Genomic DNA, 24,255 nt, shown 5'->3' on the forward strand with positions numbered 1-24,255 from the left:
CGGTAGGGGGTGTTGGCGGGGGGAAGGGGAGGTGTCTGAGGTTGGTCCAAGAGCTGACGGGGGGCCACGGCTCTGTTTTTGGGGAAGGGGGTGTGTGGCGGGCAGCCCCGGTTTGGCAGCGGCTCTCTCGGTCGATCCTTGCTGGTGCCCCCCTCCCCAAGCCCCCGAGCCCCCTTTTACAGTTGGCTACACCTGGCTTGCATCTTTGAATCGGGGAAGGTGGGGGAGGCTTCCACGGAGAGAACACTCCAGACTGGCCGAAGGGAGCGCAGGACGATGGGCCGGAGCGGTCTCCAGTCAGTGCCCACTCCCCTGGGGCGCGCCGCCGCACATCCTGGGTTCTCCGTGCGCCCACCCAAAGTTGCTTTTTGTCAGAGATTCAGCGGCAGGCGCCTGGGAAGGGGGAGCCCAGAGGAGCGCGCGGGCGGGGTGAGCTGGGGTCGGGGGCTGGCCGAGAGAGCCGGGGGTCCTGGAAGGTCGGGCGGGGTGTGCGTGTTGGGGGGGCGGCCCCGCGCGGGGACCTGGCGTAGGAGGGGCGCGGAGCCTGCGGCAGCGCGGGGGTGTGTGTGGTGGGAGAGAAAATCCCTTTGTTGCCGACCGATCCGTGCTCGGGGCTGAGGCGGGGGAGGGGGCGCCCCTCCCCCACTCGCTGTCGCCGCCGCTGCCGCCGCCGCTGCCGCTGCGGGCCAAGTTCACTCCCGACTGACCCGAGTGGCTCGCGGCGCTATCCTGGCGCCCTGGGAGGAGGCAGGGAAGGTTCTGGTTGCTCAAAAGGTCAGGGCCAGCCGCGTGAGTTTCCCGTCCCCCACCCCGTCACACCCGCACTCCTGCTCCGCAGCTCTGTTACTAATGCAAAACTTGGGTCGTGAGTGGGGACGCCTCTGGAGGCGGCGACAGCCATGACTTGGAGTGTGCCAAGGGACAGCGCCTGGGCAGGCTGGATCACTCCTCCCACCCCCCACTCCCCCCCAGCACCCATGCCCGGCTGCAGGACCCGTCGGGCGACCTCCTTCAGCCACACCCCAGGAAGCCTGCGACCCTCGCCCCGACCTGGGGGCATCCTTGGGGTTCCCTTCTCCCCACTGCTACACATACTGGGGAAAACATCCCAGGAGGACTCGCCCCAACGCTGCACACCCTGGACTGCTTTTTCTCATCTCCCACCTCCTCGCGGCCCCCAGTGCTAAAATAGGAACTTCTTCATCCCTCCCTTCCTTGACGCCAGTAGAGAAGTGTCTGTGTGTGACTCAGTCTGCGCTTGGAGCAGTCCCAGGGAGGGCTCCCGCGCCATGAGCTTTGGGCTTCCATGAAAGCCACACACTCTGCAGAAGGTCACCCCTCCCTGGCCCCCTCTGTGTCCCTGCCTCAGCCTTCCCTCTGCCGCAAGGAAACTATGTAGCCATTCTGGGGTTTGTTTGTTACGTAGAATGTTTAGTGGAGTCAGATGCTGTTTAATGGGTTAGATGTGGCCTGCACCAGCTATTGCCAGGCAGAACTCAAGTCCGTAGTGCAGTTTAATCCTCTGGAAAACACGGTGCCAAATATTTACAGATGAGGGGGCCAGAGTTGAAGACGTCCGGCCACCTGCCCAGAGACACGCTGTGGATGAGAGTGGGAGCTGGGAGGCTGTGGTGACTGCGCGCGCGCGCGTGTCCTCCACAGAGAACCAGCCATGCCGGTGCAGTGAGAGACACCCCTTCCCCGAAGAGGTCCCCAGCCTACGGAGGACCGTGGCACATGGCATGCTGGCTGGGAGCCCTGCCGTCTGGCTGGGAGCCCTGCCGTCTGCCCGGCCTTCTGAGCCGGAAGCTCCCCGAAACCCGTCCAGGTCTTCTTGGTCACTAACTGGACAAGTGCCTGATGCGGCATGGGGTGCCTAGAGAGTGAGGCCCTAGGAAGGGGCACCGTTCGTATTGGAGTGGAGTTGGGATGGTTTGGTGGCACTGCTTCCCATTCCGTCGCTGTCACTTGACAAGCTCGCTGTGCAGACTTGAACCAATCCATCAGCGCCTCAAGGGCGGAGGCAGTGGAAAGTGGTCCGGTGCCAGGAGGAGTTGGGGTGGAGAGAAAGGAGAGGTGGCAGGAGTGGCCTGGTGCTGCCTTCCTCCCTGCGCTCTGAGTATCAGTGATCTGTAATCAATCGTGCATTCATTTGCATACCATTAAAGGGCCTTTTGGGGGCGGGGCGGGGTGTTTCAGGGCAGGGCTGAGTAGAAAGCCTAGGCCGCAGGACGAAGCCTCACCCAATTTCTTCCTGGCTCGCTTTCTTGGCTGTGCTCGCCATTTACGTCCTCGTCCCCTGGTGACTGGTGGGATACGTGCCGCCTTTTCTTGGATAAGCTACGTGCCACATCAGTGCTCGCAGCTGGATAAATTTGTAGCCTCCAAGTAGACCCTTAGGGTTTACCTTCCCAGTAAAATATGAAACAGAGCTGTCTTCAGATACCAGGGAGAGGAAGTCAAAAGACACAACTGCAGTTTGACCCGTGGCCTCTGTATTGATTTAGAAATGAGACAGCTCAAGTCCTTCATTCCTTACTGTCACCCTGAAGATTGGTTTTTGTTATGTTAAAGAATGCCTCCCCGCTCCATCCGGGAAAAACGCAGTGCACATCGCCCCGCCCCAACCTGACTGGGGCCTGGGGAGGGTGAGTCCGAGTTCTGTACCCCACAAGGGTGGTTCTGAGAGCAGTGGAGTTGGTATCACCTCAGTTGCAGCAAAGAATTTCTGCTGAGAAGGTGGATCTTCCGGAGTTAATAGACGACTGAATTAATGCAGGGGCCTCAAGTCTAAAGGGACCAACGTTTTCCGTGCTTTCAGGATACTAGTTGGACAAAGGTGAGGCGGCAGGCAGAGGAGGGTTCTGGATAAGCGGGGAGGGGGCCAAAGACCTTGTGAATCCTTTATTTTTTAACCGTTTCGGCTCAGATGTTGAGGCTGATGTCCTATTGAGCTAGTCCGCGGTTTCTCTTTGGGATGGGCTGCTTTGAAGGCATGTCCTCGGTAATACCCATATTCTTCTTCTGCGAAGGTGGACGCGACCACGGCCCATCGGATCGATGGCCTGGCAGCGCTGAGCATGGACCGCACGCACCGGCCTGATCCGGGAAGGGCTGCGTGTCCCCGGAAACATCGTCTATTCTAGCTCGTGTGGACTGGGCTCAGAGAAAGGGCGGGAGGCTGCCACAACCATAGGTGGTCTGGGGTTTTCTTCCGAAAGAAACCCAGAGATGCAGTTCAAACCGAATACACCCGAGACGGTGGAGGCCTCCGCCGTCTCCAGAAAACCCCCAAATGGCTTCAGTGCTATATACAAAACGCCACCCAGAATACAAAAAAGTGCTGTCCCCACGGCAGAAACACTGGGCTTGGACAGACCTGCCAGCGACAAACAGAGCCCGCTCAACATCAATGGTGCTAGTTACCTGCGGCTGCCCTGGGTCAATCCTTACATGGAGGGGGCCACGCCAGCCATCTACCCTTTCCTCGACTCGCCAAAGAAGTATTCCCTGAACACGTACAAGGCCTTGCTACCTCAGCAGTCCTACGGCGTGGCCCAGCCGCTGTATTCTCCGGTCTGTACCAATGGGGAGCGATTTCTCTACCTGCCGCCACCTCACCACATCAGTCCCCACATCCCATCATCCCTGGCCTCGCCCATGAGACTCTCGACGCCTTCGGCCTCACCAGCCACCCCGCCTCTGGTCCACTGCGCAGACAAAAGCCTGCCCTGGAAGATGGGCGTCAGTCCTGGGAACCCGGTCGATTCCCACTCGTATCCCCACATCCAGAACAGTAAGCAGCCTAGGGTGCCCTCTGCCAAGGCGGTCACCAGCGGCCTGCCGGGGGACACGGCTCTCCTGTTGCCCGCCTCGCCTCGGCCTTCACCCCGCGTCCACCTTCCCTCCCAGCCCGCTGTGGACACCTACTCCGAGTTCCATAAGCACTGTGCCAGGATGTCCACCTCGCCCTCGGTCACCCTGTCGAAGCCATACATGACGGTCAGCAGCGAGTTCCCCGCGGCCAGGCTCTGCAGCAGCAAGTATCCAAAGGCTCCAGAAGGAGCCAAAAGCACCCAGCCAGCTCCCGGGCACACCCGGAAAACAGCAGGTGAAGACAGAAAAGATGGCAGCTCACCTCCTCTCTTGGAGAAGCAGACGGTTACCAAAGACGTCACCGATAAGCCACTAGACTTGTCCTCTAAAGTGGTGGATGTAGATGCTTCCAAAGCTGACCACATGAAAAAGATGGCTCCCACCGTCCTGGTTCACAGCAGAGCTGGAAGCGGCCTAGTGCTCTCCGGAAGTGAGATTCCGAAAGAAACTCTATCTCCTCCAGGAGATGGCTGTGCTATCTATAGATCTGAGATCATTAGCACGCCTCCCTCGTCCTGGGTGGTGCCCGGGCCAAGTCCTAACGAAGAGAACAATGGCAAAGGCCTGCCGCTGAAAAACAAGGCCTTGGACTGGGCCATCCTGCAGCAGCGCAGTTCTTCGTGTCCCCGCATGGGTGCCGCCGACGCCGTGGTCACTAACGTTTCAGGGCCGGTGTCGAGCGCCGGCCGCCCAGCCTCTGCGTTGCCGGCCCCAAATGCCACCGCCGAGGGCAGCGAGACCAGCAGGAGCTCCGTGGATACCACGCCATCCGTCATCCAACACGTGGGCCAGCCCCCGACCACACCTGCCAAGCACAGCGGCGGCACCGGCAGCAAGGGCTCCAAAGCCAGCAACCCAGAGCCGAGCTTCAAAGCGAATGAGAATGGCCTCCCGCCGAGCTCAATATTTCTCTCACCAAACTGAGGCGTTCAGGTCCCCACCAATCCCCTACCCCAGGAGTTACCTGCTTTAGCCAGCGCCCGAGGGCATTGTAAGTCCCCTCTCCTTACACGGCAAAGGCCCTGTCTACCCTTACCCGGTGGTGTTGCCCAATGGCAGTCTCTTTCCTGGGCACCTCGCCCCAAAGCCGGGACTGCCCTACGGGCTACCCACGGGCAGGCCGGAGTTTGTGACCTACCAGGACGCGCTGGGGTTGGGCATGGTGCATCCCATGTTGATACCTCACACGCCCATCGAGATCACTAAAGAGGAGAAACCGGAGAGGAGGTCCCGGTCCCACGAGAGGACCCGCTACGAGGACCCAAGCCTCCGGAACCGGTTTTCTGAGATGCTGGAAGCCGGCAGCACCAAGTTACATCCAGAAGTCCCCGCCGACAAGAACCTAAAGCCCAGCCCCAGCTGAAATCAAGGGAAGACCGTCGTCAAGAGTGACAAGCTCGTCTATGTAGACCTCCTCCGGGAAGAGCCAGATGCGAAAACCGACGCTAACGTGTCCAAACCCGGCTTCACAGCTGAGAGTGTCAGTCAGAGAGCCGAGCCCACCAAACCCCCGCCTGACCCGGCCCTACAGCCACACCGGGATTTCATTGCCCTGAGAGAGGAGTTGGGGCGCATCAGTGACTTCCACGAAGCCTATACTTTCAAACAGGCTCCGGGCCAGCCAGTGTCCGGCTTAAGCAAGGAGAATGTTCCAGCGGTAACCAACAAGGAGAACCTGGCGACGCCGGTCTCGACTCCATTCCTGGAGCCGACCCTGGGGAGCGACGGCTCTGCGGTCACTTTCGGGAAAACCCAAGAGGATCCCAAACCATTTTGCGTGGGCAGTGCCCCACCGAGTGTGGACGTCACCCCCACCTACACCAAAGACGGAGCTGACGAGGCAGGATCAACCGATGGCAAAGTTCTGAAACCGAAGCCATCTAAGCTGGCAAAGAGAATCGCAAACTGCGCTGGTTACGTGGGTGACCGGTTCAAGTGTGTCGCTACCGGATTGCACGCAGACTCCAGACAGCTCAGCCGGGAGCAGCGGGCATTGCAGGTGAGCCCCCCACCCGAATTTCAGGAGCCTGACCAGTTGTCAGGTTTTTTTAATGTGTGAAGAGGAGGGGGCCGGGTGTATGATAGGGCAGGACACCGGGCTGATTTGGTTAATGAAGCTTAGGATAATTTAAATGTTTGAAATGTGTCCAATAAGGGGACGTAAGTGGATACTTTAAGTTATTCTGTAGATTTTAAGCGAACTCCACTCGAATGCTGATAACGGAAGTTTTAATTATTGGGAAGGATGTCTAAAAGACTGCATGACATTTATCTATAATTATTGCGAAGGATGCCTAAAAGACTGCATGACATTTACCTATCAATCACTTTGATTTCTCTGCCCTTACTGTACGTTAACAAATATACCTAAAAGCGCTGCTTAGAATGCCTTACGTGATACTTGGTGGAGGTGTGTAGCCGCCGCATGTCTGTGAGATTCGTGCAATTTTTTTTTCCACCAAACAAACAAACAAAACAAAAAGCAAACCTTGCTTAAAGGGATAGAGTATGTATTTAACTTGCTAGTGAATGATAGATGTTGTATAGGAATTTCCTTAAGATATTTTACTTTTAATTAAAAGACAGATAAAGCCAAATTGTTTTGCAGTGTTAAGAAACAAATTGGTTTATGCTTATAAAAATGGATGAAGTTATCTAAATGATCCATTGAGTGCCCATTTTAATTACATAGATGGAAGGATTACAAGAGGACAGTATTTTATGTCTACCCGCTGCTTACTGTGAGGTCAGTTCTTCAAATTTTTATTACTAGAATGTTACATAAACCTTTTGAGTTAAATTTCATTTCCAAATATACAAAGGAAAGTTTGTGGGCCATGGTCGTCTTTATTCATTGTGCATTTGTTTTCTTTTCTGTTGTGTTTTTGTTTCGCTTTCTTTGCGTTGTGTTTTTGTTTTGTTTTATTTACCTTCGAAAGAGAATGTCTGTCTGTATGCCACAGTGTATGTATGGCTATACATACACACCACATATATCTCTACATACATATGGCTTTACGAATAAAGAGTGTGTGACTAGTTACACATAGACACTCTTACATTTTTATCGTTCAATTTTAAAATATCTCAGTTGTATCATAAATTGTGGTTGGTTTTGGGCAAACTTTTCTTTGAAGATACTTTCTTTAAGGTAAGGGCAGTGAAATAGCTTTGGTGTTAAGGTGTGTCTTTTTTCCATCTCCGTTCTCTTTCTAGTGTGCAGTGATGCGCTTCTCAGAGTTGGAGATGAAAGAGCGAGAAGGTGGCCACCCCACGACCAAAGACTCCGAGGTGCGCAAATTCAGCCCCGCTGACTGGGAAAGGCTGAGAGGAAGTCAGGACAAAAAGCCAAAGTCGGTCGCCCTGGAGGAGGCCATTGCCGACCAGAACGACAGTGAGAGACGTAAGTGAACCCAGGCGGCTCGCGTGTGGTACCACGTCGGTGGGAACGGGGCGGTTCCGCTCCCAGTGCCGAGGGAGGTGAGAGGAAACAGTATGCTTCCGACGGCCCAGCGTCTGGGTGCTGGCTGTTGGGAGAACGGGCTGCTCTGGCCACCCTTCCCAGCTGTGGATTGCAAGGCTGGTTGTCCTTTTGAGCGTTGCGGCATCCAGGAGTGAAGCACCTATGAAATGTTGTTTCCTGGCACGCATCTCCTTTTTCCGGAGAAATGCTAGTCCTGTAGTTAGTAATAGTCTGATACAGCAGAGCAGAGGAATGGCAGTGCAAGACCTCCAGCGTAGCAGGTATGTGTTCTGTTTTGTAGCAGGTACGGATACGGGTTTTTGGTAGCAGTGGAATGACACTTGCAGCCAGAGCCAGACCCTCCAGAGTGACAGTCTCCTATGGGAGGGAGTGGAGAGTACTCGGATTCTCCCTCCAAAGGCAGAGGTTTCGTTAAAATGAGATGAGGGCTGATGAAGGCACCAGAAAGATGAGCATAATTATTTTCTGTGGCAGGCTTGTTTGCAGTCATTAGGAGTTGACAGCACGCTCCAAGGGCGTGGGATAAATGAGGGTGTTCTTCCTACCAGACGGGGTGTATTATGTTTTGGAGAGAAAGCTAGTGTTTGCCTCGAGTCACACTCTGCGGTCCCATCAGCTGCTCCCCCACTGGGGTTGACTTCGGGCTTTGCCCTCGAGACTTCCTGGGCTAATGAGATGTGTTGGCAGCAAGTGGAGGTCTTTCTCCCGCCTTCTTCAGTGTGCGTGCTTGTGGCCTGCAGCCTGCTCCGGACCCCAGAAACCTCACCGGTGATGGTGAGTGAGGGCACGTAGGTGAACGTCGAGGACAGGGTGGGCGTGAAATCCTCCTGAGACAGGACAGTCGGGGGTGGTGGGCACGTTTGGGAGGCCCAGGCCCTTGGACCCAGTCGTAGGGTCGGCGTTGACCCGCACGCTTAGGTCGTGGGTGCCTGATGCAGTTCGGGAAAATTGTGGTCAGCAACAGCGTGTGCTTCTCTCTGCTGCTTGGAGCACTGCCCTCCCCCAGCTCATCTTTGGGGTCAGACAAAGGCCTGTGGCCAGGGTTCTGGGTAAGCCACACCGGGACCGGTTTGTCCTACGTGGCTCCCGTAGAAGGGGATTTCTGTGGCTAGTCAGTGGCGGCCTTACCCGAGGGATGGGGGTCTTGATGTGCCTGGAGTCGAGGATTCCGAGCTCCTCCCCCTCGGGATTGGAATGAAAAAAGGAGGGTCCAGGCCACCCTGGAGTAAAGCAGCAAGAAGGCCTCCCTCCTTGCCTGTGCTCACAGCTGACACGCAGCCCTTACTCTCCTGAGTGGCCTCATAACTCAGCTCCTGGGGAAGTTTCTCAGAGAGATGTGATCAAAGTGGGCAAGGCCAAGTTCACGGGGACGCACTTTTCTGAGGAGGGGCTCTGCCTGTTGTGGGTGGACGGTGAGGGAGGCTGGAGGAAGGGAGCGGGCAGTTAACCGGCCTCGAGTCTTCTCGCCCTTTTCTCCAGCAACGTGGCCACACCCAGGGTGGCCGCTGCCCTTCACGTCTCAGTGGCCTCACCCGCCCTTCTTCCCGGAGACGTTTGTGTGCGTCCTTCCCAGTCTTTCCTGCTGAGCGTGGAGACGAGAACTCGGTGTGGCTGATGGGGAGCAGGGCCTGAGCCCCAGATGATTCCGAAAGCCCCCTCCCCCCACCGCCTGCCTCCAGTCTCAGACCGACCGACGGGTCTCTTCCTGGAGCACCCGGGACATGGCCCAGTGAGCCATGAATCGCCACCATGGGAGGGCAGGAGAAGGGTTGGGGAAGGTGAGGGGCTCCGTTTGAAAGGTTGGGGCAATGGAGGTGGGTTCCCCACCCACCCTCTGTCTTGTAGAGACATGGGTTTTGTAAATAGCTGGTCAGGAAAGGTCACCTGAAGGGGCCACTGTTCTTACTGCCGCCTCCACATCCAAGGCACAGCAGGTGTTCATTCCATTCAGCTGGATATGAATGGGCCTTCTTGTTCTTGGGCCATCATGTCTTGAGCTGATATGGGCTCAGGTCCTTCTCATGGGTGTCGGTGTGGCCGAGAGCCGAGCTGTGAGCACACGGGAGCTGGGGTGGGGATTTGGGGCGGGCAGGGGTCACAAAGAGGGTCCAGGATGCCTTCAAGATGCCTTCCCCCTTCTGAGGCAGCCCCTACCCATGGAGGGACCAGGAGCTTCCAAGGTGGTGGGTGCTGTTTGCGTGTCCCTGGTTGTCCTGGTGCGGGTGCATCTTGTTGCTAGGGGTTTGTTTAAAAAAAGGAATTAACTTGAAAACACAGTGGCCGAGATACTCATTTATTTTTTATGATCACATGGGTGGCTGAGTGAAATTTTTATTTTGGAAGTTCACCAAGTGAGTTTGGAGGTTCCTCAGACTCGGAAGTTCATTACTAGGAACGCTCAGTGGCATTTGAAGATGGGGCGGGGCAAGGAGGCATTGGTCCCTTCCTTCTCAAACTTGGAGTAACCATCTCCCTTGCCAACCACTTGGCTGGGACAGGCCTAGGACCTGCTCAGTGGCAGTGCCTGGCCAGGAGCTGGAGGAAACCTCAGTCGAGGGGCTTCATGAAACTTCTTTGCTCAGGGAAGTTCTCTTCCAGCTGAGCACCTGCACGTTTGTAAACTACTTTGGAACAGAGATCCCCTGCACTCCTTCTGTAGAGGGTGTAACTTTTAACAAGGTTAGCCCTGACTGGAGGTGCTATAGTTAAGCTACAGAGAAGGGGATTTTAATCCTGGGGAGGCTTCCAGCAACTCAGAACCCTCTCACCTTGTTTAGGCCTCACTGGGCATGGCTCAACAGTGGTGAGGGTGCTTTGCTGCCACAGTGACTTGTAAATGTTGCTGTGGTGATGCTTCTGTGAGGTGATGCTATGGTACAACCATAATGAATTTGGGATATATGTGCTGTGAGTCATAGGACCATGCTGCAGGGACCACGTTCACATCTTGCTTAGACTGGGTGACCAAGGGCACATGGCTTCCCACTTTTAGAAGGGCCAAAAGTAGCAATGATGGCAAAGCCTGATGGTTAGGATCCCCGTGTATCTATTTATCTCCCCATCTCCTTTGCCCTCAAGGGTAATCCTCCTGTGGGTCGTGGTTAGAACAGTCTTTGAGAAGCTCCAAGTGACACGGAGCCTCTACCCCATAGCTGGTGGCCATGGGTATCTTGGGCAGTCGGGGTGGGTGTCCTTCAGGGTTATTACTGGCCTGGGTAAGGTCACACTAGCGTAAGGTCTTGGGGGGCCTTAGCTGAGGGGAATTGAGATCTTTGCCCTAAAAGGCTCCGGGGTTGGGGGAAGGGTGGATGGACCTAGTTTGGAAAAAGAAACTTTCAAATTGGACATGGGGGTTCTTAAGGTAGCCCTTCCATTCCTCCATGGATCCCCTCCCACGGAGCTTTTAGGGAAGGCTGGTTGGACCAGATTGGACCAGAGAAGTCCAATGGTGTAACCAGCAGGGCTCACCTCTTAAAATTTCCTACATTTCAGGCCTGAGATTCAGGCTGGTCTGAAAGTCTTGGCATCTTTTGGTTAAAGGGATTTTTCCAGCCTTTCTCTGTGCTGAGCCCGGCCCGTGATTATGAAGCCCACCCCTGGAGGGAGGCTAGCAGTAACATTCCCACTTTACAAGTGAAGGGGGCCGCGTTGTAAAGCGGCGCCATTCCTGCCCGAGTGTTGAAGAGGGTCACAGAGCAGCCCGAGTGAGAGTTGCAGCACGCCCTCTTCACCGGGCCTGCGGTAGCCTGGGCTGCATCACCTGTAAGCACAGGCCAGGAGTTTGGGGTTTCTCCTGCTGCCATGACAGGAGACCCTCGCGGTTGGGGTGATTCCACCATTCCGGCAAGAGTAGATGGGGATCCGTCCCACCTTGGGATACCCTTGGAGAAAAGCTAAGTGTGTTCCACCATTGAGAACACAGGTCAGGCTAGCCCAGGCCAGGGTGAGGTTCATCCCCACAACTGACTGCCATTAAATGCCGGGAATGCCCCCAAGAGAGGCTGATCAGGGGACCAGCCGGCTGGGCAGAAGTGGGAGTGATACTTGAAGTGGTCTAGGGAGAGGAGGAGGAATGCGAGCAGCATGTGAGGGGTGTGTCCATGACTTCATCTAGAAAAACGGGCTGTGGGAGCTTAGCTCAGGTGTTAACGAAATACCAAACTCATACACCCACCCCCACCCCCGGCCGGTGATGGACACAGGGTCATCTTCTGGGAAGTCTTTAACAGCACAGTGATCATTATGGAATTATTTGTGTGTTAGAAACAATGTGACTGGCAAAGCAGTTGAACTGTTTCTTTGGCTAGAGCAAAAGTGAGGAGTGATGTTAGGCTGGGGTGATTGGAGGAAAAGCCCCAAGTGGATGCTAGATTGAGCAGAGGGGGCAGGAGCAACACAGGCGGAGCTGGGGTGTGAGCAGTTCAGCCCTGCCCGCCGCGCCCCCCCACTCCACCCCCCATGAAGGGGGTTGGAGTCTTGTCTTTGAAATGTCCTTAGATGCTTGTTGCCTGGGAAGGAAGGCGTGGAGACGTGCCAGGTGGGTGACTGGTGTCACTGAGGGCCTTCTTCCTAGACAGGAAATAGGAGCAGCCCCTCGATGGCAGTGAAATGCTTTTCCCCCCATGGGTGTGGAAAGAGGACAGATGGACTTGTAGCAATCTGGTTGAGTTCTTTGAAAATGCCCTTGACCCTTGTGTGTGCACCAGGAAGCCTTTCCTTTCCCTTTGCCAGGCTCCTCTTCCCTTGGTCTCTCCAGCTTCCCAGCCTCCCACCATTCTTTCCCTACCCTTTTTCTTCACCCTCGCCCCTGCTGACCCAAGTGAACATTGGTGCTATGTCTGTGTAGATGGCAGTTGGGGGCTATTTGGTCTCTTGATGACATGAGCCTTTTTTGTTCACTAGCAGCTGTTTCCATAGTCATTTGTAGCTCCGCCCTGATTGGTTGGATCTTACTGTGAGGTCACTCACCCCCCCTTTAAAAGTAAGCCACCTTGGAGAGTTAAGCAGTTAGGGAGTTGTCTCACATGCCTATAGCGGGATGGTGTAGATGCGTCACCTTGACCCTGGAAGGATGGATTGTGAGTGGGCTACGCGCCTCATTTTCTGCTTTCTTTGCTGGTTGTGTTCAGCTGTCCTTCCTTTGGGACGTCTTTCTGAGGGTTTTGTGCTTCCAGCGTGTGAGGCCCCTGGTCTCCAAAGGGGGGTGGTCTGTTGGTAGCAGATTGCCTTGGGCATGGGGGTCCTGCCTGCTCCTGGTGACCTTTGTTCCCTCCTTTCCGGGTTGTCTCCCCTCCCCTAGGGGAGTGTTATGATGGAAGCAAACCTGACCCCTTCGAAGCCCCAGAAGACAGTGATCTTCCTGAGGACATGGACACGGAGCCCCCCCAGAGAGTCCCCCGCCGACCAGGCGGCCCCGGACGCGTCACGCAGCCCCACCCTCCGGCTGAACAGAAAGCGCAAGGTCTCTGGCGATAGGAACCACACTGAGACCACTGTGCTCCCGGAGGACTCTCTGCTGAAAGCCAAGCGGAGACGGGTCTCCAAAGGTGAGCTCGGTTTCGCTTCGGGCCCGCAGGGCACCCTACGGAAGTCCTGGAGCGGAGCAGTGGAAAGTTCCAGTCCCACCCTGGAGCCCTGGGGGGAGCCACTCACACCTCCCCACCCCCATCCCACCCCCCACCCCCCCAGAGCCAAGGTGCCGGGGCTGGAGCCCAAAGGTGGCCAAAGGCAAATAGGCCCCCTCCCGAGACTTGGTGACAAGTTCCAGCCAACACAGTGACCACACCCCTCCCCTCCCCCACCCCTGTTAGTGATGTGTAAGACGGTTTGTTCCCCCGCGCATCCCCCGCCCCGGGGGGCTTCTTCATTAATTTGTAGTTATTTCTCCATTAGCTGACTGGCCTGAGAGGGAAATGACAAACAGTTCCTCTAACCACTTAGAAGAGCCACATTATAGTGAGCTGACCAACCTGAGGTGTGCATTGAATTAACAGGGCTCCATCCCAGAAAGCAGCGCCGCTTGCTGCACCTTAGAGAACGGCGGGAGCAGAGAGCAAACCTGGCAGGCAGGGCAGGAAGGAAGTGACCCAGGCGGTTCAGCCTGCGGTCACCCCCCAGGGCAATAGCATCTCCGAAGAGAAACCTGGCAGGAAAAGGGCAGAGGCCAAAAGCAACAGAAGCTGGTTGGAGGAGTCCCTTAAATGCAGTGACAATGAACAAGGTACGCACGGGGCCGGGGGCGCTCCTGGAGGGTGGATCACCCGCCCTCTGTGGGAAACGGCCCTGGAGGGGACCTGAGCGCCATCCAAGTTGACAAGAGTAGCGTGTGGCGAGCGGGGAGTTTTCTTCATGAGGTCCTTTCAGCCTGCACACTTCCTTATGGAATGGACAGTGAGGCGGGAGCTTGACTTCCTGGGCTGCTCCTCATCACCCAGCCCGCGGCTGGGCAGGAAGGGAAGTCTTGGGTGACCCCAGGCGCTTGTCAGTGCCCTCATTCCAGCCTCAGGCTGTCCCCAGTCACCCTGTCCCGAGCAGCCAGGCCCCCCACGGGTGGGGACGGGAGCGCACGAAGGGCTGGCTTCTGCCCTCTCTTGTGGCCCTTTGAAGCGACTTGCCATTTGGCGTTTCGTGGGTTAGCCTATTTGCCGGTTGAATGTGGGATAATTAAAATATTAGTGCTTTGAAAACATAATTGGTATATCTTTAAAAACTGAAGCTGCTCCAACGATCAGTGCTAACAATGGGCTTTTCTTTCCTCACCGGCTACAACTGTGTGACGCCCGCTTCTTCTCCCCCTGACAGATGTGCTGTGCATGGACGAAGAAATGGATTGGCAGCCTTCGCCCCTGCTGCAAAAATACACCGACAACAGCGAGAAACCATCCGGGAAGCGACCGTGCAAAACCAAGCATTTGATCCCTCAGGAGCCCAGGCGGGGCTTGCCGCTGCCAGGGGACTCCTAGGTGGACAATGCGGATGGCAAGGTACCTCTTGCCCCTGGCTCTCCCCCGCCCCCCGGCCCCGTGCAGGCACATCCCGCCTGCCTACTTCTCTGCTTCTGGGGACAAAGCTTTCCTTTTCCTGAACCCCTCCCCCCAAAACGTCACTGCCCCTTCCTAGGGGACCTGTCCCCTGGGTGGTGGTGAAGTTTCCTGCTAGTAAAAATGCAACCCCTTCCTCGCGCCCCGCCTCCCCCAGACAGAGAGGAGGAAAAGTGCTTTCCTCCACTCAGGTTTGTAACTCAGGGAGGAGGCGAACCAGGTGGGTGGTGGAAGGACAGCCTGAAATGTGTGCGCTGCCTGGTTTCGTGATAGGTGACCGTCCGGAGATTTTGAAAGCGGCCTGAGCCCAGTTCCGACTAAGATCTTTCGCCGGCCAAGCAGGACCAGAAGCCCTTGGACCGTTTGCAGCAATTGTTACCAGCTTCCCAGGCCTCGCAGCTGACATGCTCAAGCTCCCCTCCGGAGACCACCCAGTCCCGCCCGATGCCACCGGAAGCGCGGAGACTTATTGTCAATAAGAACGCGGGCGAGACCCTCCTACAGCAGGCCTCCCGACTTGGCTACGAGGTGAGCATCCTTGTGGGTGCCCAGGATCAGGATCCGCCGGCTGCTGCTCCTTGGGTGGGGGACACACTGGCTGGGGATGGGGGGCGGGTCTCAGAGCCCAGGCCCCTCCACGTGGCGGACTGGGCTGGGCTGGGTGTTCCAGCAGGGTGTTTGCGTTGGCCCCGCTCACACTGCAGGCTCTTTAGTGGCTTGTTCAGTCGTGGTGTGAAAAGAAAGGCAGGCCTCTCTGATGTTCCGTTCCGTTCAGGCAGGTAGGCTGCTTCGGCCAGTCCAGCTCACTTATCTCTGATGTAAAATCTGACCTAACCCAGGGCTTGGCGACCAGGGGGATTTTAATGAGCCCTTTTGGATTCTGAATAGCAAGAGGGAGAGTAGTTATTAGCTCTAATAACTTGTGCTGTTTGGGGCAGAGTGATGCCCCTGTGGGGTAGCGGGTGGGAAGTGTCTGTGCAGAGTGGGGGTGGGAATGGGGCAGACCTGAGCAGTCTCTTTCTGAGAGGGCACGGGAGCCGAGGGCTGATGGGCGGGGAGCAGGGCTTGAGCCTTGCCCAAAACTCCCTGTCCACACTGCTGTATCCCAACCCAGCACGGCTGATGACAGTGATAGCCTCTTGCTAGAGCAACATCGAAAGATAGCTGATATCTGTCTAAGCCCGTGTGATCTGTAGTAACTCCTTTCACCCTTTTAACATCTTCACTTGGGAGTAACGAGTACTAGCCCACTCTCGGATGAGGAAGCTGAGCCTCAGAGGGGTTGGCTGATACCCATACAGGTAGCAATCCAGCAGTGCTCCACAGCCCACCGCTCCCCACCACGCTCCTCAGCAAGACTGGCTCACACTGGAATTGCCCTTTTTACAGTTCAAAACCTCTGTGAGACAGATGACTCTCTCTGCCCTGTGCAGTTCCCCCACCATACTTGTCAGTAGCAATTGTGATGTAATAGCCCACAGGGCAAAGGCATTTTTCTGTGCTGGCATCAGCCCTCTGGGAGTTGAATGGTGACAGTAAAATGCGGTTCAGCAGGCTGAGCGTGGAGGTGTGGCTGAGCACTGGGGTGGCAGGACCCAGGCTGGCCCGGAGCCCTGGCGCCCACACCCTCAGCCAGCTCTGTGCCCCTGTACCCCGTCTCCCGTCGTGTCCCCCCACCCCGGTCCATAGTGCCGTGAGCCCTTGGAAGTGTGCCTGCCTTGGCCCTAAGGCATGACCGTGGGTGGGAAGTTGGAAGCACTAGGGCTATGCTTAGTTTGGGGGTGTTTTTTTTGTTGTTGTTGTGGGTTGAATGTGCTGTTGTTTATATCTGCACGTCTCTTGGAGACCTCTCCATTAGCTAGAGAGCACTTTCTGGGAGTTAGCGCAGTTACTTGCAGGTGAAGTCCAAGGAGCACCCAGTTGGTTTCCCAAGAGCTGAGAGCGGGCGCCTAGGAGGACAGAGCAGATGTTGCACATGGTGTTGAGCTAGACCCCCCGTGGTTGAGAAAATAGACTCCTTGCTTCCAGCAAACGCTGGAGGTGGGGGGGAGCCCCCCAACCCCAACTTTTGGGTTAAGGTTGAGAAAGTAGACTCCCGCTTCCAGCAAATGCTGGAGATGGGGGGGCGGGGTGCTGCTGCACCCGCCGTGGAGGGCGGGGCTCCGAGCCCCACCTGTGCTGCACCCGCCGTGGAGGGCGGGGCTCCGAGCCCCACCTGTGAACTTGGCATCATTTCCAGCAGCCTCCCTTTGGGACCAGAGACGTCAAAAGACCCTCGTTGGTCCTCTTAAGACAGTTTCCATTTTGGTTTGGTGGCTCTGAGGCCTGGACCAAGGGGTACTTGGTCCATACTTTCTTAGGCTACCTGGCCTTTGATTGCACAGGAAGCCTTGGGAATGTTTACGGTCGGATTTGTTTTTTTCTTCAAATGTAAATTTCAATATGTAGATTACACAGATCATCAGTGTTGATGCTGAAACATTGTGACAAGTAGATGAAGGCTTTCAACTTTGAATCCAACTTTCTGGGATTTCTCTGGGCAGAATTTTAAATGTTGGGATGATGGCCCAGTTGGGAGATGTGGCAGCTTAAACCTTTTAAAATTGAAGGACAGTTTGCTTAACCAGATAAGGGTGTGGTTTGGGAGGGTTTTCCTGAAGTTTTGTGTTCAGCATTCTTGGTTATTTTCTTCTGCTTAGCCAAAGATACCATGTGCAGTATAAAGGCTGTCTGAGCTGTATGTCATGATAATCTGGTTCTGGAAGTGTAGAAACACACTCTGGCTTCAGATCCGCGTTAAATAGATCACTTGCGTGGCCAAAGACCTCAAACCTTTCCCTCCTGGGAAAAAGGCTTCTATTTCTTAGGCTAAAACGCCAGTGTGCAACCACATGCTTGTGCCTTTAGCGGTGATGGTTAAATTTTCAATGAATTGAATAAGTCATGTTTTTTAAAAAGTTAATGAGGCATTTAATTAATTAAGAACGTCGGGCTTATGGCCTTTATGGTTACATTTTGCGGGTAATGGCATTCGGCTTATAGCCGCTGAACAGAGAGCTGTCCGACAAAGGCAGTTTGACTTTGCTCGGGAATGGCTGGGCTGCCCTTCAGACACTCCCGTTTATTTCTAGCGGAGAAAATAAAGCAAGGAATGTGTTGCGTCGACAGACTCGCCCCGCCTCTTCACCTTTCAGTTAGAGAAAGTGTTGGTGGCAACGGTTGCCATCCATTTAGAGGCCACCACCCTCCTAGCTAGGAGAGTGTAGTTAGCCCACTTGACCCCCAACAGAGAAGGCCTGTGGGATGCTCGTCACAGCTGGATTGCATCCCTCTAACTGGGGCCCTCTTGGGCCTTTTGAATCTTCCCAGCTGACCAGGTACCAAAGACCCGAGTTATAGGTCTAGTACTTCATGTTAATTGAACTTGGGGTTTAATATCTCTGGGCCTCAGTTTCCAAGTATTGAATGAGGATAGTACTACCTTCCTTTCCTGCTATCTCCTGGGTTCCTGTGGGTGATAGAAGACGTCCTCATCTGGGGAAATGAGAAGCACTGTGTAAATAGTGGGATCAACGTGGTTGAGTTAGGACAGCCCGTGGCCAAAAGTCTGACCTGGCCGTGGGGCTACTGCTGCCTTTGCTGCCATCTTCCAGGAGAAGAGAGGTGACTTACCCATCAGCTTGGACGGCCTTTCATTTCTAGGTACCCTTGAATCTGCCCTAGTAGTGATGAAGGTTTCCAGGTGAAGGCCATGATTGTCACAGCAAATAAACCCTGGGTTGAGTAAATTGATCTGTGCACAGCAGTTGGTGGCGTTCAGACCTGATCCCAGAGCCACGTGACAGGGCCTCTCCCTGGCTGGGGCACACAACTCATTAGCTTGCAGCCGTCCACTCAAGTCTGGCTAGTGAGGGCCTGCTAAAAGAGCAGCAGCTTCATGCGGTATCCTGGATACCAGGGCTCGGGGCAGGTGGCCTGGGAGCCCAGAGGACTGTGGGCTTTCTGGCAGGTTGGGATGTAAACGGAGAAACGCATTCGTGGGCGTGCCTTTTCTCTTCCTCCTCTTGTTTTGGAAGGGAGCTGCTGCAGTGACCTGAAGTAACAGGGCACCGATGGCCAGGTTTACCAGCATGCCCCATTAGGTTCACGTGGTAAGCAAATGGAACATTCTAGTTCGCTCCCAAGTGGGTGGTCACCTTTGATTGGCGTGTCCTCCAAAGGGCATAAAAGGTTTTACAGAACCCATCTCGCACTTACGGGCGGCTAGAATGACCCCCGTTTTAGGTTTAACAGATGAGTTACCTGAGAGATGTCACAAGGAGGCCTGTTCTGACCCCATCCCATCCCCCCTTACCCAGCAGACCATGTGTTGGGCCACATGCACGTTCTGCCTACTCCCAGCTCTGAGAACCTGACAGCTCTCTGCTGGGCACGACTTACCCAGTATAAACAGTATAACGTGTTTTCTGGTGGCAAATGCTTTCGATGTGTCTGAAAACTTTCTTAAGGTAATAAAACATTGAATAAATTCCTGCTCTGCTTACTGGGAGTGGTTCATATTAATATTTTAACAAGCCAAAGAAATAAGGTTAATAACAGTGATTCTGATGCACAGTGTTGACACAGAACATCTCCGTGGGGGGGGTGAACGTTTTATTTGATTCTTGAAATGTGGAGGTTGCAGCCTGTGGTGTATCAGGTTCCTGTCATTAACTTGAGTAAATATGAAAATATTAGACTGATTCTGCCCCGAGAGGGTGGAGTGAGGCAAAATAGAGGGTGGGGTTATTGGAGGCATTTTGTGTCATTCCTCGAGGATGGAGGGAGAGAGCTTCTCTTTAACTCTACTTAACATACAGACAAGAGCATCTGAGGCCCAGGTTCTGATTTGGGGTCTTAACAGGGGGCGCGAGGATGTAGGTGACCTGGGTGTCCCTGCTTCTCTAAGCTGGCGAATGTTCTCTGGCTGATTTAAGCTCTCTTTAAGTGTTGGTCATCCATACTTGTATCTAAACTTGTGTTATCGTCCACTGCCACCGACTGAACAGACCCATCAAGTGAGAATGGTCTGTGCTTGGCAATGTGTCATCTAAGATGTTAGCAGCCGTGACACCTCTGTACTGGTCACGTCGGCCCCTGGGCTGAGGGCTTTCATCGCTATCTGAATGCGTCCTCTCAGCAGCCTTGTGGAAGCTTGGAGAAGTTCAAGGGTAACTTGCCCATGGCCAGGCCACTGGTGCAGCAGAGCCTTAGACAACACTGTCTGCATCTCCAAGCCCTTCTCACGCACTCTCGCCCCCCACCTGGATGCCTGCCGCCTGCCCGCGCCATGGTGGGCTTTTGGCCCCAACGATGTATGCCTTTGAAAGTGGGCACCGCCAAGCTATGGGGAGGTCACCCTTACAAGGTTCACTGTATGGTGGTCTGATGGTATTTCCTCTCTTCTCCTCTCCTCTCCCCGTAGGAAGTGGTCTTGTACTGCCTGGAGAACAAGATTTGTGATGTGAACCCCCCACCGCGACAACGCGGGTTACTGTGCCCTGCACGAGGCTTGTGCAAGAGGTTGGCTCAACATCGTACGACACCTCCTTGAATATGGCGCCGATGTCAACTGTAGTGCCCAGGATGGAACCGGGTCAGTGGCGGTCTTGCTCTTGGCCTGGCCCTGCTGGGGCATAGGCAGTGGTTCTCAGGGTGTGCGGGGAACCCCAGAAGGAAAGATGGAGAGTGAGTGCCATGTAAGCACACTGATGGTGGAGTCCTCTAGAATGGAATCGGACAGATCTTTCTGGCAAATTTACATAGAACTTTAAAACTCTGTGACGCTCTTATGGACAGAAGTCCCTGAAAATGTTGAGCCTGCATGAATAATCAGGGGTGTTCTCTTTTAAGACCCTGGACTCTTCACCAGCGTCTGTTGAATCACAATCTTTGACATATATGTGAGTTGAAAGTTCCAGGAGTACAGACAGGTCCAGTGGCAACTGGCTTGATAGGACCTGCCGTGTCCACCCACATCCCCGGGCCTGGCCCCCACTCTGTCCTTGACCTCGGTTTATTGGCCAGAGGCCCAGGTCTGAGTCAGCCCAAGCATCTTCCTGGTATGCCACCACGAGGCAGGGCACTGGGGCTTTCCTGACAGTCATAAAATTAGCAAAACCGTAAGGTATTTGGTGGTTCATGGTTTCCAAATAGCATCCTTTCTGGATGGGACTGCGGACAGTGTTCGTGACCCCAGCGGACACGGGCAGGAGGACTCTGTATCCTCCTGAGAACTCGCCCTGCCTGTCGACTGCTTCTGGGCGAGAGGGTTGATCACTCCTCTCCAAGTTGGTTTCAGGAGAGGTTCCGCTTTGCCCCAGTTTCTTTTACAAACTGCACTTTTGGGGTTTTGTTTGTAATGGTGTAACAATGGCTTCTCGTATCCGCTTCCGTGGTGCTGGGGTTCTTCCCCCGACTCCGCCGTACGTTACCTTCTTACAGTCTGTCACTATTTAAGTTCATTGGAAATGTTTTCATCGTGGCCTGAGTTCCTCCTTGGGCCATGCATTAAGAGAGATTTGCATTGAAGAATTAGGCCTGAGATGGTCCCTTCACCTGTCCCGTAAAGGGTTATGTGTTGAAATAACAGAGTAATTTGTCGCAGCGACCGTACACTCACCTCCTCGGTGAAATAGCGCGCCTACGAGGCTTGGCCGCACACGCTCGATTTTGCCCCGTGTCCTTAGAAGCAAGCGTCGCGTGCACAGGTGTAATCCCCCGCACCTCTCCTAGGCCTCTCCACGATGCTGTCAAGAATGATCATCTCGAAATTGTCCGCTTGCTCCTCTCCTACGGTGCTGATCCTACCCTGGCTACGTACTCAGGTAGAACCATCAAGAAAGTGAACCACAGCGAACTTCTGGAGAAGTTCTTAACAGGTACGGCAGAGGTCAAGACACGGTCTTGTTCAAGCATCTAGACGGTGACTTCACAGCCTTTCACCTGGGTTCCCCCTACCCCCACCCCCCGTTTACTCTAAGTGACCCTTTACTGGGAAAAGCGGCCCAACGTTAGTCTGTCAAAGAAGAGATACATACTTTGAGTTTTGCAAGGTGGGGGGCCGGAAAACTCTTAGCTAGCCAGGCTAGCTTTTGTTCGGCCGGCTGGGGCGGTGAGGCGGGCAGTCCCTCGGGAAAGCGGGTGGACGCGTGGGGAGGTTTCAGTCAGGTACCTGGAGGCGTGTGCAGTGGGACTTGTCAGGAGGTGACACCAGCCCCAGCGTGAGATGTTCCCGAACTCCAGCAGCATTTGCCTCTTACCAGCAGGCGTTATCTTGTTCTCTCTCTCTCTCTCTCTCTCTCCCCCTCTCTCTCCAGACTGTTTAAATAACCTGCAGGCTCCTGACGACGGTAACCCCGGTTGCTCTTCGGAGTTCTCTGGCAGCTGTGTGTGTGGTGAGCAGCCTTGTTCGTTTCAGTTGGGCTTGTGGGGGTGGGGGTGGGGTGGTGGTGGTGCTGTGAGCAGGGCTTGCTTGGGAAAGAATTTTTCCAGGGTCCTTTTTGGAGAACAGCTGGAATCTTGCTCCAGCTTACTGACCTCTCTCTTGTTTGCCCCCCCGGTTAGAACCAGATGATGAAAGTGGTTACGATGTTTTAGCAAATCCCCCAGGACCGGAGGACCAGGATGACAGCAACGAGGCCTATGGTGACCTATTGGAATTTGAATTTTCCGAAAGCCCCCTTTTGCCGTGTTATAACGTCCATGTGTCCGTCGCTCAGGGGTGAGCGTGGCCAGTGTGTGGTCGAGAGCCAGCCCAGCTGCTCTGTGGGGTGGCAGGAGTTAGAAATCCCCTTCAGATGAGGGTGGATGGGTTGGGGGGTGAGTGAATTCCTCACCAAGTGTCCACCGACCTCACATAATGCAGTGGAACTTTTCCAGAAAAGTTTGGGGGGTGGGAGGGCTCCCCAGCCAACTGCCCTCATTGGAACACACCCCTAGAGCCCAAAGGACACGGGAGTCAGCGACTGCGATTGCACAGTTTCAGTCACTAAACTCTTGGGGAAGGGATCCTCCCCAAACGGCTACCATAGGGGCCTTCCAAGGCGCGTGAGGTCCACAGGACGATACTGATGTGTACCCTCTTCTCGTGTAAGATTAGAGAAAGCCGTATGTGGCACCTGGGATCTTATGTGTCTTCAGATTTGCTTAGATCGAGTCTTGTCCCCACGGTCGGGCCACTGTGCCCCATGACCAACCCTTCGGGGTGAACACATCAGGAGACCTTGGTCTGCTGTGTGTTGACCCCGGTGCTTAAGGAGTAGCATCCTCCTTGGACTCTGAGGCTGGGAACGTGTCTGCCTTTGTGGTGACATTCTATTCGGGATAGAGATCATAAAGCGTGGCAGGGTATCAGGAAGGATTGTACCACCTCCCTTGTCGAAAAAGCCTCACTCCCGGCAGCATTGAGGGGCGGGTTGGAGGTGTGGGAAAGGAAAGGAAAGCCAGGTGACCTCGAGTGTTTCTCATGCTCTCTCCGTGAGGGCCAGAGGAGAGGAGAGGTCAAAGAGGTGTTTGCCATCTCCCTTGGGTTGGCATACAGACTGGTCTTCCCCAGTGACTAGAACGGGGTGCACTTACTTGGAGAGGGGTGACCTGAGTTGTGGCCAGAGCCAAGGCGGCACTGGGGTGGCCTGCAACGAGGCTCGTTCAGGGGCACTGCTCCTGCTTTTGTCTAAGGTGGCTGATCCGCCCTAGGTGGTCTCTTAACACATGCACATGAGTCCAGAGTTCCCCCGCTAGAAGTAGATCTTCCGGGCTTCCCTGGTGGCACAGTGGTTAAGAATCCGCCTGCCAGTTCAGGGGACACAGGTTCGAGCCCTGGTCCGGGAAGATCCCACATGCCACAGAGCAACTAAGCCCGTGCGCCACAGCTACTGAGCCTGCGCTCTAGAGCCCGCGAGCCACAACTAGAGAAAGCCCGTGCGCAGCAACAGGCCCAACACAGCCAAAAATAAATAAATAAATAAAATTAAAAAAGAAAAAGAAGAAGTAGATCTTCTAAGGACAGTGAGAAGTGGGGTGGGGGTGGGGTAATCAAAGTGGAAGCAGCAGGCCCTTTCACCGCCAGGAGACAGGTAGTTCATAGTTGGGAGCGCCTCTAATTTTGCCGGAAACTCAAACCACTGTCCTTTCTCTGGTGCAGGCCTCGTAACTGGCTGTTGCTCTCAGACCTGCTCAAGAAACTGCAAATGTCCTCCTGCATATTCCGCTGCAATTTCCCAAATGTGGAAATTGTCACCATCGTGGAGGCCGAGTTCTGCCGGCAAGTATCAGCAAGTCTCTTACTCTCTTGCCCCAAAGACCTGGAGTCCTTTAATCTGGAAAGTAAGGAGCTCTTAGATCTGGTGGAGTTCACGAACGAGCTTCAGACCCTGCTGGGCTCATCCGTGGAGTGGATCCTCCCCAGAGACCTGGACTCAGACGACGACTGTTGAGCTCGCCGGGGCCCGCCGTGTACAGTGTGTCATGGTGTTAATCCTTGTGCATGTGTGTCATAATATGACTATTTCTGTAAAGCAAGGGCACTATGAGACACGACTCCAGTCGGAAGGACTTTGAAACATGTTTTTTTCTTTTTAAAATTTTAAGTCAGTTTTTATGAAGTTGTTAATAAAGTTTCTTTACTTTTCAATGTACACATGCTTTGGAATATGTTTGTTTTTACTCGGAACAATTGTTTCTTTTCTTTTTTAAGGAGAAAAAAAAAAAAGGAAAAGGAGCTCCACACTTTGACTTAATTTCATACAAAGCTCCGACGACAGAGGCCATAACTGTTGAGAGTTGATTTTGGGGCAAATTAAACCAGTAAAATTT

General features: G+C 54.5%; 2 pseudogenes across 2 annotated transcripts in view; both read left to right on the forward strand.

Moving 5' to 3' along the window:
- Positions 1–276: 276 nt before the first annotated feature.
- On the forward strand, positions 277–24,077 carry LOC307054862 (BCL-6 corepressor-like; annotated as a pseudogene). The gene is made up of 15 exons: positions 277–526; positions 1,552–1,872; positions 2,575–2,648; positions 3,033–5,875; positions 6,569–6,622; positions 7,093–7,279; positions 12,660–12,906; positions 13,253–13,580; positions 14,092–14,343; positions 14,674–14,928; positions 19,865–20,035; positions 21,175–21,320; positions 21,759–21,836; positions 22,006–22,162; positions 23,585–24,077. The product of its transcript is annotated as a BCL-6 corepressor-like (transcript).
- Positions 23,941–24,255, forward strand: part of LOC307054863 (centrosomal protein of 78 kDa-like) — a 34,761-nt pseudogene continuing 34,446 nt past the window's right edge. Inside the window, exon 1 of the transcript in view lies at positions 23,941–23,952. The product of the transcript in view is annotated as a centrosomal protein of 78 kDa-like (transcript). The remainder of the gene's footprint in view (positions 23,953–24,255) is intronic.

The sequence above is a fragment of the Hyperoodon ampullatus genome (genome assembly GCF_949752795.1).
Source record: "Hyperoodon ampullatus genome assembly, chromosome: 6".
In the NCBI taxonomy this organism is placed as follows: domain Eukaryota; kingdom Metazoa; phylum Chordata; class Mammalia; order Artiodactyla; family Ziphiidae; genus Hyperoodon; species Hyperoodon ampullatus.